At 42.1% G+C, this 13477-nt stretch overlaps 1 protein-coding gene and 1 long non-coding RNA gene across 2 annotated transcripts in view; one reads left to right on the top strand and one right to left on the bottom strand.

The window, feature by feature from the left end:
- CNTN3 (contactin 3) overlaps positions 1-965 on the bottom strand; it is a 339764-nt gene extending 338799 nt beyond the window's left edge. The window contains exon 1 of the mRNA XM_015066053.3: positions 827-965. The gene's annotated coding sequence lies outside the window, so the exon portion shown is untranslated. The remainder of the gene's footprint in view (positions 1-826) is intronic.
- A 263-nt stretch (positions 966-1228) lies between these two features.
- Positions 1229-8891, top strand: LOC113594666 (uncharacterized). Its single transcript, XR_003415089.2, has 3 exons — positions 1229-1349; positions 7796-7909; positions 8456-8891. It is a non-coding gene; the product is annotated as an uncharacterized LOC113594666 (long non-coding RNA).
- The last annotated feature ends 4586 nt before the right edge of the window (positions 8892-13477 follow it).

Raw genomic sequence — 13477 nt, 5'->3', positions numbered from 1 at the left:
GTAAATGCAGTACAGGGAAGGACAGGCGGATTGGAGGGTCGTGCGGGGCTTTGCACAAGCACAGCCCATAAGCTGTTCATTCATTTCAATCAGTCAAAAAATTTTCTAAACGGTGCTGTGTCTTGGGGTACCCAGTTGACACTTCCTGGTTTCCGTTCCTGGTAGTCTGTTAGCCGCTTGGTTAGCTTTGCACGGCTCCTTAGAGAAGAGAAAAGCAGCCAAGACCAGGTCCGAGCTCAGGAAACCTGGACTACAGCCCATTCCAGACAAAACCTGGCAAACACACGCGGCAGAAGATTCTGTCCAAGACTGCAGATTGAAAAGTGGAAAGAAAATGAGGCTTGGAAAACTTGGTCGCTAACCGAAGAATCCTCCGCCCTAGTTTCCCCAGAGCTGGAGAGCAGGGAGAGGTTTCTGGCAAAAAGCTGTATCACATTTCCACCCCCTGCACCGCGGACCTAGGATTCTTCTTTTAAGTACCCTTGCATTTCACAACTTTTTTTTTTTTTTCCAACTTCACTAGCCAAATCCGCTGAGCTAAGGGCTAGCCAGTGGGACCCACCTCGCATTTCCCCACGCTGGAGGTGGAGATGCAAAGTGTTCCCATCCTAGAAACCAATCCTCGCCCAAGAAGAAAAAAATTATCTCCCCAAAGCAAATCTGCTCCGAGACGCATCTTTTATTCTCCACTCGTCGGGGGCACATCCCCGCAAACAAACTAACTTTAGGGCTAGGACCCTTGGAGCCGGTGCGTAAAGTTTGCCAGGGCAGGTGGCTCACCGTAGTGCCCGGGGCCGGCGCAAGAAGCCGGGACTCTGAGACTTACCTGATTTCTGCAGCGCACGAGGCGCCCGCTCCGCCGGTGGGCCGGCCGCCGTTCTCCGGGGCCTGGGGGGCCGCCGTGCGCGCCCGCGCGAGCCTCCGCCGCAGCTGCCCGGTCCGCGCCGTTCCTGGCCGAGCCTGCGGCGCCCGCCCGCCGCCGCCGCCGCCGCCGCCGCGCGCCAGGCTGCTGTGGCTGCTGCCGGCGCCGAGCAAGCGCTGCCTGCGCCTCCGCCGCCCAGGCTCCGGCTCCAGCGCGGGCACTGGAGGGAGGGGAGAAGGGGCGGGAGGGAGGGGCGGGAAGCGCGGCAGAGCAGCCAACGGGGTCCCGCGCCTAGCGCCGGCGGCGCCCCCCGCGCCCCCGCGCCGGCCAGGAGCCCGCGTCTCCCTGCGCTCTGCCGCGTGCGCCCACGTGCGTCCGGCCTCCGCAGGGCCCTGGGCGGCGGCGCGGGATGGGGCGGCGGTCAGCCTGTCACCGCTTGGTGGCCTCGTGCGCGCACAGCTGGGGCCTGGGGAGCACGGGGTTAAAGGTAGGAATTCCACTTCTAGGAAAGCCTCCTACAGCTGCGCTGCCAAAAGTGCGCAGAGCTTGCCACTGTCCTATTAAGGCGGATAATTATTAAGGCTTCGCTGTGTACCAGGTAGTGGACAGCGCAATTTAAGGGAATTGGCTCACGGCGTCCCCGGAGCGACCCTGAATCTATTATTGTCTCCTGACTTAATGATGAGGAAATTAATTTGCCTAAGGCCTCAATGCGTCAGTTATAAGAATAATCACAATTGTGTTCTGACAAGGGCCCTGTGAGGTGGGTCTTACCTGCATCTGGCTAAGTACATACAGGCAGTGGTTGGTGAGAGCACCTTGACTTCCGGTGAAAGCCTGCTGGATTCGTAAGCCCTCGCATTGGGGAAACTTCCTTCCAGTGCCCGGGCAAAGGTTGTTCAGCGAGCTTTACTTGTGAGTGATAAACATTTGGAAACAACCTTCCTGTCCGTTATTAACAGAGCGTCTAATTAAAATACAGTGGGATACTTTGGGATATAAAGCAGCATTTACAGAGAGGGAGGTACATGTATTACTACTGGCATAGAATGACCTTCAAGAGGTCTTGTCAGGAGAAAAGTTAGTTCTGGAAACATAGTTACAGTTTTTGTGCTCGTTTGAGCATCTCTGTATGCATATTTATGTGTGCACAGTTTCTAGAAGGATGTCCTAGGATACCGTTTTAACAATGCTCCTTGTGAGTAAAACTGTAATTGGGGCTGAATTTTATAATTCTTTGACATTGTTTTAAAATGGTATCATAAGTTTACTTTCCCTTTGTGGTACAAAAAAAAAAAAAATCTAGTCATGTTTGTTTAATTAGGCCTAACAAATTCCCAGCCCTGTCTCCTCTTCTCTCCTGGTGATGCCTCCTGTCAGGGGACAAAACTCATCATCAAGGACATTACTCTGGGTGAAAGAGACCTGAGAGGGGGTTTAAGGGAAATGCCTGTTTAGACTATTTCTCATTCTTGCTCTTTTACCCCCCAAATAAGTAGCCCTGCCTGGTCCCCTGCAATTCAGAATAGAATTTGAATTGCCGGGAAAACTCTGGTTAAGGGTGGGGGGAGGGTGGTAAAAAAACAAAAGGCAGAGCCCAGGTCTGTAAGGTGTAGGGCAGGGGTCCCTACAATCATCCCCACAGGCAGGGCACTGACTAGTCTCAGTGGTAAGAAGAAATTGCGTCAAAGGCTTGAGCGGGACAGGGTTCCCCTCAGAACTACTTCAGCAGTGATTTTCTCTCCCCCCCATGAACACACAGTAGGGTCCTGGAATACACTGGGTCACTTTCTCTGATGTTGGCCATTTTTGTCCAACTTCTCACTTTATCGGGAAACTTTTCCTGTTAAGCGTCGTGGCTGGATTACGAACAACAGCAACAAAAGGTGGCTTTATTTATGTTTGAAAAGGGGGGAGGCAAGGATAGATACAGCACGCTACTATAAATAAAATAATGTGCTTTTTCCCATCAGGATTAAATTGCAGTAAATTTGGGCTCCTTAAAGTCTCTCTACTTAGGAAAAGAAAAAAAAAATAGAACAGGTATGGAAAGGTTGTTTATGGTCGTTTCACTTGTTATTGGTTACTGTAAATAATCTTTTTGCTTGCAATCTGGGAACATGTTGGCAACCCCCCCGAGTGTGACAAAATGTTTTATTGAGTAGAACTGGTGTATTCTGGAAGGAACTGAGAAAATTTCACATGCAAATTATGCTGATGCCTGGCACCTAGCAGGTGCAATTACTGCCATGCCCACATCCATCAAAAGGAGTGCTTCTTTTCTTAATATTTTCAAGTTGATGCCTTATAATGCATTTTCCTTCTAATGCATATGTGTATACCCTGTCCGGCGGGAAGGGAAAGAGCATTTTCATCAAGGAGGGGGATGTGGCCCCAGGCAGCAAAATGACAGGGGGAAAATGGGAAAGAAGCTTCCGAAATTAGAAATCTAAAGCCGAACCCCTCACCACCCTCTCCAAATAATTAGTCATTTCCAAACTCAGATTACATTCCCTATGCTGGTGAAAACTGATTAGTACTGGAAAGGGATTTAATGGACTTTTTAATCTATGGTTGCAGCAGAAGGGGGGGCATCTTAAATTTGGAGGAGTTATGATGAACATTTAGTGTGAGCCACAGTTTCATTGGCAGAACAGGTAAGAGGTGTATAAATATATGTATTTAGAGAAATACGCATCATTTTATTTCCTCTCTTTGCTCAAAATGTAAAGCATAATGTGAGTCAACTGAAAACCTGATATTTACCAAAAGTTGATACACAAGAGCAGGTTTAAATAAAATTCCCATCCAATTTCTGGGCCGGAAGCCCAGGAAATTAAAAAAAAAAAAAAATTAAAGGCACATGTGGGTCTTCTCAGTGTGAATGCCGGATGGAGTTTTTATTGAATTTGGCCTCAACTGATTGTAGCATTATAAGCAATTCTGCAGTTAAGTTTCAGCAGCCATTTAGATGGCAAATCCTTTTTTTAGGGTATTATAACTAAGAATAATAACTTCCTTTTTATATGGCACCTTTTATATCAAAGCACTTTAAAGTGTGCGATCATCTTCCCATTATTAAGATACCCCATCTGTGTTGGAATATAGAAGCCATTTCATGCCACTGACACCACATAACAGTTATTTGTTTGCCTGTTTATTGTGTAGCAAAAGAAAAAGAAGGAAAATATCTGCTAAATCCACAGCCTGACACTCTCGGGTAAAAGTATAAATTGGAATGGGGCCAAGTTACGAAAACATACCTATTTCTATAAAAAGAGGTGTGGAGCCTTTCAGTTTCCATGGGTGGAAAGACAGGTCCTGTGGACATTGCCACGTTACCATCACAAAGTTCTTGCTCATGTCCAGACGTAGCGATCGTGCTGCTGAGCATATGGAATTGTTATCTCTAGTGCCGGGGTGCATGTTTCAGGGGGTTCTTTCAGTCAAACTAAAAAGTATTAATACATTGTCAGAATCCAAGCCAGAGTAAAAATAAGATGGCTGCGATGACTGGATAAGACAAGCAAAAAAATCTTTTCATGAAATTTTCACTTTAAATGTCTCATTGTGTAGTGAATATCCTTATTCAAGCAAATTCTCCACTTTTCTGGTGAGAGGGTCAAATTGGAGGATTCTGGAAACTTGAATGCATATAAAATGCTTAGCACTGTGCCTGGGACTTAGCTCTGAATACTAATCAAACATAACAAATTCAGGTACCTACTCATTTGTTTTCTCCTCTGAAGAAGTTTGCTGAATTTCCTGTCTACAGTGGCTCTGCTGTCATTCTCTATACTTCGCAGAACATATCCCTATGTGACATTTTTTTTTATTAACATCTGTTTTGTATTGCCAGAATCCCTCGCTAGAATGAAAGCTTCACGAAAGTAGGGACTTTGTTTTGTTTACTGCTGCGTTCACAGCCCCCGGCACGTACCTGACATATACATGATAGGTGTACCATAAATGTTTAATGATTGAAAGGACTTCCAATGTGCCAGGCACTGTATTAATTGCTTGTACACAGTACTTTGCAACCCTCACAACAGCCCCATGGAATAACTGTTGTTTTACCACCTTTTTATAGATGAAGGCACTAAAACACAAAAGTGAAGTTATGTATTTGGAAGCTCTTTCTTCGGAGATTACGCAAGGTATGGGTAGCAGGACTTGGCTTTGAATCCAGGGGTTGAATGCCAGCCTCTGCTCTGTGTACATCCCTGTAAGTTTGAGTAGATTTTGTTACCCATCTAGTCCAGCCCTTCTCACACTTTAATAATGCCTGCTACAGGGGATCTGATTCAAATGCAGAATCTGGTTGAGCAGGCCTGGGGTAAGGCCCAAAACTGTGCATTTCTACCAAGCTCTGAGAAGATGCCAGTGCTGCTGGTCCCCAGACTAGACTTTGACGAACTAGGATATGGTCCAGAAATTTCACGCAAACATATAAGCCAGCTGGCACATTCCAAACTTTAGGGATATAAATTAATGGGAGTTAAAAACAGTATTTAGAATTACTTATGAAACCATAGAATTCAACTTACTTCTTCTGGGTTTACAGTGACTAGTCTGGAGTACAATCTCAATAAATATTAATTTCTCATACAGAAGAAGAGACTGAGGCACATAAAGTTTATGTAACTTTCCCCAGTTCAGGGAAGGTAGAGCGAGGGAGCCTGCTACCTGTCCTCTTCTCTCTCTGATCAGAAGTCTTTGGCTCCTCTCCATCAGTTTCTTGAAGGTAGATTTCATGGAAATTTGAAATGGTAACATAGTGACAAGGTTAAGAAAGTTTGTAAAGAGGGTGTCCACAAACGTAGTTAGCAATTTAGCGATTGCACTTTGGTAGGGATGAGGTTGTTGGAAACTGTGAAAAAATGGGGCCATTTGAAGTTCACAGCTCTTAAATTAAAAACCTAGGGGCACCTCGGTGGCTCAGTCAACCAAGCATCAACTCTTGATATCAGCACAGCTTGTGATCTCATGGTTGTGAGATGAAGCCCCACGTCGGACTCTGTGCTGATCATGGAGCCTGCTTGGGATTCCCTCTCTCTCCCTCTCTCTCTGCCTCTCCCCTGCTTGTGCTGTCTCTCTCACACACAAAATAAAGAAAGAAAAATTTCAAAAAAGAAAACCTATAACCTAGCACCCTAAAGACAACTGCATATAAAGACTCCCTAATGTATGTGACTGTACAAAAGCAATGCAGGTTTCAAATTTGGTAACTTTATTTATGTTATTTTCTTTTCCTCAGGTATAAATGAGAATAACACTGTCTTTCCCATTTAAATATGATCATGTTTTAAAAAAGAAATTATTGGGGTGCCTGGGTGGCTCAGTTGGTTAAGTGTCTCACTTTGGCTCAGGCTGTGATCTCACGGTGCATGAGTTTGAGCCCTGTGTCAGGCCCTGTGCTGACAGCTCAGAGCCTGGAGACTGCTTCAGATTCTGTTGTCTCTACTCTCTGCCCCTCCCCCATTCATTCTCTTGCTCTCTCTCTCTTTCAAAAATAATAAATAAACATTAAAAAAAATTATTATATATATGTCACTTCATTGAAAATATGAACTTTGTTCAAAGTGGGTTTACGTTCCATGATTTTATTTCATTGTTTCTTTAGTATGGGTTTTAATAATTATTTTATCAGTCTATCTAAAATGCTTTCCCCAAGACTGCCAACATTTCTTGGAATAAAGATGAAGATTTTTTCATATGCTAAAATGTAGAAAATATTATTTATATATTTATATTTTAATTCTGTTCACATTGCTATTATGATGCTAATTTTTGACAGTGGTAAATTTATTGTCATTAAAAGTGGGCTTCTGCTCTATGTGTATCTTTGAAATTCTTTACATACCTAAAAACAGCTTAGCTGATATGTTTGAGATAAAGGGCATTTTCTAAACTTGAGGCAAAAGAAAATGCTTCACAGGGGAGTTTGAGAATGAAAAACAAAAAGTGTTCCTTTGTGAATAAAGGAACTTGTATTTTTAAGTATTTTTTTTAAAGTGTATTTGTATGAAGTATAAAGAATGAAAATAACGATTCTTTTAGTTGCCTCTAGCTGCTAGAACAAATTACCACGGACTGGGTGGCTTAAACCACTAACATTTATTTTTTATACTTCTGGAGGCTCCGAATCTGAGGTCAAGGTGCCAGCATGGTTGGGTTCTGGTGAATGTCCTCTTCCTGGTTTACAGATGGCATCTTGTTGTATCTTCACATGGCAGAGAGCAAAGAGAGAGTGTGTGTTCATGTGGGAGCAGGAGAGTGCAAGCTGGCTGTATGGTCTCTTCCTGTAGAGGGCACTGATTCCTTTCAGGAGGGCTCCACCCTCATGACCTCTGCACCTCTCAAAGGTTCTACCCCTTAATACCATCACATTAAGGCGTAGGATTTCAACATGTGAATTCTTTGGCTGAACACAAGCATTCAGTCCATAACAATGATACAGAGTAGGTTGAGGTGAACTACTGTGCTAGATAGAAAACATTGCAGCGCCGGCTAAGAGACAAGCAAGGAGAAGTTTGTGTTGATTTAGCGACTACCATCAGATCCTTATGAGCCTACAGAGTAGTATGAAATAACATTTGACAACATTTATAGGCATCTATATCAAATGGGTTTTTCAGTCTCTGAAAAAGGCAACATAAGAAGTAGTTTTCTATTTCATCCAGTTTACCCCACTGAAATACTTTTTCTGTAATAATCTGGTAAGGCATTAATATGAGTAGCCATAGATATAAAATAACACAGAGTGATCCATTCTGTCGTCATTGTAGAATATCTCATGATGGTCACTTGATCTACAAAAATAAGATCTGTTTCCCCTGTTTGCTAGTCACTGAGCACTACTGTGAGAAAGGAATCATTTCTGTACCTAGTCACAACCAGCCAAACACCATGAACCCTTTCCTTCCTCTACAGGTTGGTGGGTGAGCAGCTGATATCTCAGGTTCTGATGCCTACCTCGGCACCTTTCTCATGGCCCAGCACACCATACACATTAAAAATGTTCATGGAATGAACATGCATCAAGTGGTAAGTTTATAAAATTCTTTTTGATTACATGTCACTCATTTTGATCATGTACTTTTGATATATTTTTTTTCATTCTTGTCAAAATGATTAAAGGAAAAGAGATTTTTCTCATTGAAACACATACTTCATTATGCTAAAATATCCTTTTGAGAAACTAATAACTAGAATCTTTTAGCCTAGTGGTTCTGAGACTTTTGCTGCACATTGGAATCACTTGGGGGACTTGAAAAATCTAGATGCCCTGGCTGTACCTCATGCTCACTAGTTTGGAATTTCTGGGGTTTTGTACCCAGGCATCAGTATTTTTAAAACTGCTCTTGTGATTCAGCTATGTGGCAAAGTTTGAGAAGAATCATGGGTTAAGTTAGCCAGCACCCCCCCACACCAAAAGGTGTACTGAAGGTGTTACCCCCCCCCCCCCCCCCCCCGGTACCTGTGAACATGACCTTATTTGGAAATAGGGTCTTTGCAGATGTAATTAAATTAAGATGAGGTTTTAACGGATTAGGATCAACTCTAATTCAGTGACTGCTGTGCTTTTATAAGGAGGGGAATTTGGATACAGACATATGGAGACAGGGGGATTCTATGTGAAGACATAGAGACAGACAGACACAGAAGGAAGGTGGCCATGTGGAAATGGAGACTGAGAGTAGCACTGTGCAGCAGCAAGCCAGAAAGCACCAAGCATTTCCACATGCCACCAGAAGTCAGAAGAACGTCGTGGAATAGACTCTGCCTCTGAGCCACCGAGAAGGAACCCACCCTGCCGATACCTTGATTTTGGACGTCTGGCTTCCAGAACTGTGAGCAAATACATTTCTGTTGTTTAAGGTACTGAGTTTGTGGTGACTTATTACTGGCAGACAAATATAGCACTTCTTAGTCAAGCCAAGGACCAGGCTGGCTTGCAGTATGTAGTTCCTCCTTTCATCTCCTTTAGCCATGGAGTTGAATTAGTGGGTGGGTTCTAAATTAATAGCCGTTTTCTGGGGCACCTGGGTGGCTCAGTCGGTTAAGCGTCCGACTTCAGCTCAAGTCACGATCTCACGGTCCGTGAGTTCGAGCCCTGTGTCGGGCTCTGGGCTGATGGCTCAGAGCCTGGAGCCTGCTTCCGATTCTGTGTCTCCCTCTCTCTCTGACCCTCCCCCGTTCATGCTCTGCCTCTCCCTGTCTCAAAAATAAATAAACGTTAAAAAAATAAATAAATAAATAATAAATTAATAGCCGTTTTCACGGGCTATGCCAGAAGAAATATGCTACCTCCTTTTTCCTCCTTCATGCCCCGCCACTGCCATTAAGTCAGGCAGAAAAATTCTAAGCACTTATTTTGATGAAACATTTCTTTGGGTCATTATAGTTGTAGGTATTAGATTTTGCCATTTGCTATTCCAAGCATTTGCTTGCTTACACACTTCCTATCATGGTCCATAAAATACTGTGTGAATGACATTACTCTCATATTTTCTAACCAAGTCTACTTGCTGCAGAATGTAGTCAGTATAACCAAAACATTTTAAGGTCAAAAACAATGAAGAAGAGGGAGCCTCCTTTTTCTCAAATCTTTTGGCTCAGATAATAAGTTCCCAAATATGTTTTCCCATAAAACCATCTCTTCTATTGTTTCTTTACTTATTATGAAATGAACCTAAAAACCAACCTATTTAAAGACGAGATTGAAGGAGAGTTTAGGTGACGCTTAACCATCTTCAAATTGTTAGCACAATTTTCCACAATCACTGAAAAGACAAGTGTAGGAATCAGTTGGTCATGGATGCCAAAAGTTAGTAATCAAAAGCATCTCTCTTCCCAATAAGCCATTTTAGATAACTGAGTAACTGTGAGTGTGACATGATATTCTTATGGAGATGATACTCTGGTTATAGCTCGAATGTGTGCAAAACTTCAGGGCCAGTCTGGAAAGTTTATAAGCTAGAACCCCCAAAGTGACTGTTGTGTGTCTGACACCCAGGCGAACAGAAACTAGAGCTACAAATGCAGGTATGCGATCATAAAAGCATTGGGAGAATTATCAAGTGACGTGTTATTTTCACAGTTAAAAAACTCAAAATAGAAATAACTTACATTTAGTGGTTAGGAAGTCACATGGATGAAGTACCACTGGGGGAGAGAAACCTTCAAACTTCTCTTGTCAAAGATTGCTAAATCTTTGAAATAAGCATTACTAATATTTTTGGCTAATTCTCTTTTGACCACCAGGCAAACGCATTTTGTTGGGGCTGTTCCTGGCTTTTACATTCTCACGATCCCCAGCAGGAAAAACACACATAATAAAAGGGAGGTGGAGGAATAACATTACCCAGGCGATTGCCTAGGAAAAGAGCTCTTATGCTTTAAGAGCCAAAGTATTTTATACACAGCTAATGGCTGACTGACTACATGGTGTGTGGCTCCAGGTGTGAAGTGAAAACTGTGGAACCATTTTTTCAAAACAAAGGGAAAAAGTGTGTGTACCAATAAAAGCTTTTTTCTTTCTCCCATGGTCTGTCTCTCTTGAGTTGTGATGATGTTTTATATTTGCTGGTTAATGTTGTTCTAAGTAAAGGAGAATTTAAATTGTTAATTTCTAGCATGAAGTTCACCGTGTCTTTTTATGTTGTATGGTGTCAATTTCAAATGCATGTATAAGAGCTTTTAACTTACATGCAGAACTTACGGTTTGTATTCTGTGGCTTCTACATGCATAGCATAGGTATTTTGTTCTTCCCACAACAATAGAAACACTGGACAAAGCTAACTCAGCTGTTGTTACTTAATCTGATTTGCATACATTTTACCCATACTCTATTTTTGGCTCATTGATGAAGAAGGAAAGAAGGAAAGGAGAAGGCAACATGGGTTGTCCTGGCATTCACTCTCCTCTGTTGTCATAATTTTCACATGCATGTTGGCTAGTACAGGGAAGTCGTAACATGTAAGACTTCATAGGTTCTTTGGTAGTATTTCTGAGAATGCTATTGCTCTCTTTCTGCATTTGAAGCAAAATTCTAATTACAATGGAAAATGTGGCCTCTCAGGGCTGTCAGCACCTTGCTTACTCAGTTGTAGACATAATCAGCTTGCTTTTTACTCAGCTTGGGTCTGACTGAATTCCCACGCAGAATGGGTGTGCTGGAAGTCTGTGCATATGGAGCTCAGTGAGTGGTGCATGTCAGACATTCACATTGCACATATATCCTCTGCTGATGCACATACCCTATTGTCCAGTGGATTTCACTTACAGAACACATGTTCAAATATAAAATTACTGAGGCTTTCCAGACAGCCACAGCATAGCATTAAACCAAAAAGAGGACAGCTACATAGGTAATGCTGGTTGCCCTGGGCAAAGCCAATATGAGCCTATAATTACAATTTTCAAATTTAGCTCTGCCTTTTTAGCATATGATGTCTTGGACTTATATGAACGCTTTGGGGTGATAGCTAAAGACTTTCAATCTCATAAGTTACTTGAAATGTATTAAAAAGATAGTCCTCTTTTTTTTTGCTGTTCTATCCTAATTTTGACTGCTTACAAATTGATTTTTTCCTTATATGAAATAGTAAGCATGGTGTCCATGAGTAGGTTTTCAGATTTTTCCTTTGTCAGTGTCTTTTTTTTAAATTTTGTTTAATGTTTATTTATTTTTGAGAGAGAGACAGAGACAGAGACAGAGTGCAAGTGAGAGAGACACAAAGACAAAGGGAGACACAGAATCCGAAGCAGGCTCCAGGTTCCACGCTGTCAGCCCAGAGCCTGACATGGGGCTTGAAGTCACAAACTTTGAAATCATGACCTGAGCCAAGGTCAGTGCTTAACCAACTGAGCCACCCAGGTACCCCGAGTGTCTTTTTTTTTTTATTCATGTCATACATTTACTATTGGGAAGTACTCACAATCTTTTCTGGATCCCCAATCTAACAAGCCACGGGCAATTAATATTTACTGGAGAACAATATAATTTTACATGCAGTCACACCCTCCCTCTTCTGCATACGTTTATATGCACTTAGTTAATTTTTAGAATCAGTGTAGTCATTTATTTTCGTTATTTTCTTAGGGAACAAGTTTTATACCACATGTTTAAAAAGTGACCATGGGGTGCTTAGCCACTTGGCTCTTTCATTGATAGGTCCTTTGAGGCTAAATCTGCCCATTCACTTACTTTTCCCCCCACTCCCTTCTAGAAGATTCTTGCATTTGAAATTTAGATTATTAACTTTAAGTAAGAAATGGCAGAATCTCAAAACTGGCATACATTACAAGAAAGCAGCCTGGGGGCTACACATACTCTTCCAAATTTTAATACTCCCAGGTGCTTTCTTTATTGAAAACACTGCAACTCTACCGTGTATTTGGTATGCTGCCCTGCTTACCAGGAGTGCACATCTAGTGTAAGCCTTATTCTTAATAAGGCTACCAGAATCAGAGCCAATCAAAAAAAGGAACAGCCTTCATAAATATTCACACCTCACCAGAGACTTAGCTGTATGTAACAAGTAATGAATAGTCATAGGGAATCTCATCATTGACTGAGATCCATCAATGCAAAAACAAAACCCCGTTTCCAAAAGCAAAATAAAGGAAGCATGTCTGTAAAAGGCTAAGAGTAGTGTTATGAGAACATTATCTCAGTTTAGAGATGTTTCTGTTATATTCCATGTTTTATTTATTTTCTCCCCCACTGAGATTAAATATAGATTTTTAAATATAAATATCTGTTTTAAAGACCTCTTTTTCCCAATATGGCATTTTCCCCCTTCTACTTGGATAACTGTGTGTTCAAATGCCACAGACAGCAAAAGATACATGCATTTTCTCTGTGTAGCACATCTGTTTGCTTACAGGACTCATGGGAAGGTGGTAGGTGATTTTTAAAATGGTTTCTGGCTTGTAGTAGAACATTTCATCCTGAAAACTGGAAAACCACTTGGTTCGACTACCCTCAATTTGAGAGTAAAATATTTGGGCTTAAAAAATAAAGTGGGTAGAGGCATATGGGCTACAATGAGTCAGGAAGTATTCTGGACATTAAATCTGGGAGAGCAGGGGAAAATGTGTCTGTTCTTCCTTATTTCTCCCTTTACTGCTTGCTAAATAGAATTGTCAAAGCCTCCAACCTCCTGCATCTGTTGCAATGTTTTATAGATTAGATATTTGGAAAGCACTGTTGTCTTTCAGAATCTGTCTTAAATGTGATCCTCTCTCTGTTCTGAAACCCAGGCAATTAAAAACGATTTTGTAGGTATGCACTATGAACAGGACACCCCTGGTTGTATGAATTACTTCCCCTCTTCACACACTCCGCTCATATGCATGATGAAACTGTAAGAGAGACTCAGAGGACCTCTAAGTAATTTTAATGTATACAGAGTCAATCCATAGGGAATATCCTCATTTATCCATTTAACACTCCTCATCGACTCATCTCTCTGTCTTTACTTTTTTTTAAAACTAAATTGCGGTTGACTTACAGCAAATTCATTTCACAGTCTGTCACTTCTTCCTCACCCTACCCACCCCCCCCCCCACCTTTAATTCAAGATACTTGCCTACTAAATTAAATA

Source organism: Acinonyx jubatus, chromosome A2 (assembly GCF_027475565.1).
Source record: "Acinonyx jubatus isolate Ajub_Pintada_27869175 chromosome A2, VMU_Ajub_asm_v1.0, whole genome shotgun sequence".
NCBI lineage: Eukaryota > Metazoa > Chordata > Mammalia > Carnivora > Felidae > Acinonyx > Acinonyx jubatus.
The sequence above is the reverse complement of the archived record's forward strand: the minus strand, read 5'-3'. Positions and strand labels throughout refer to the sequence as shown.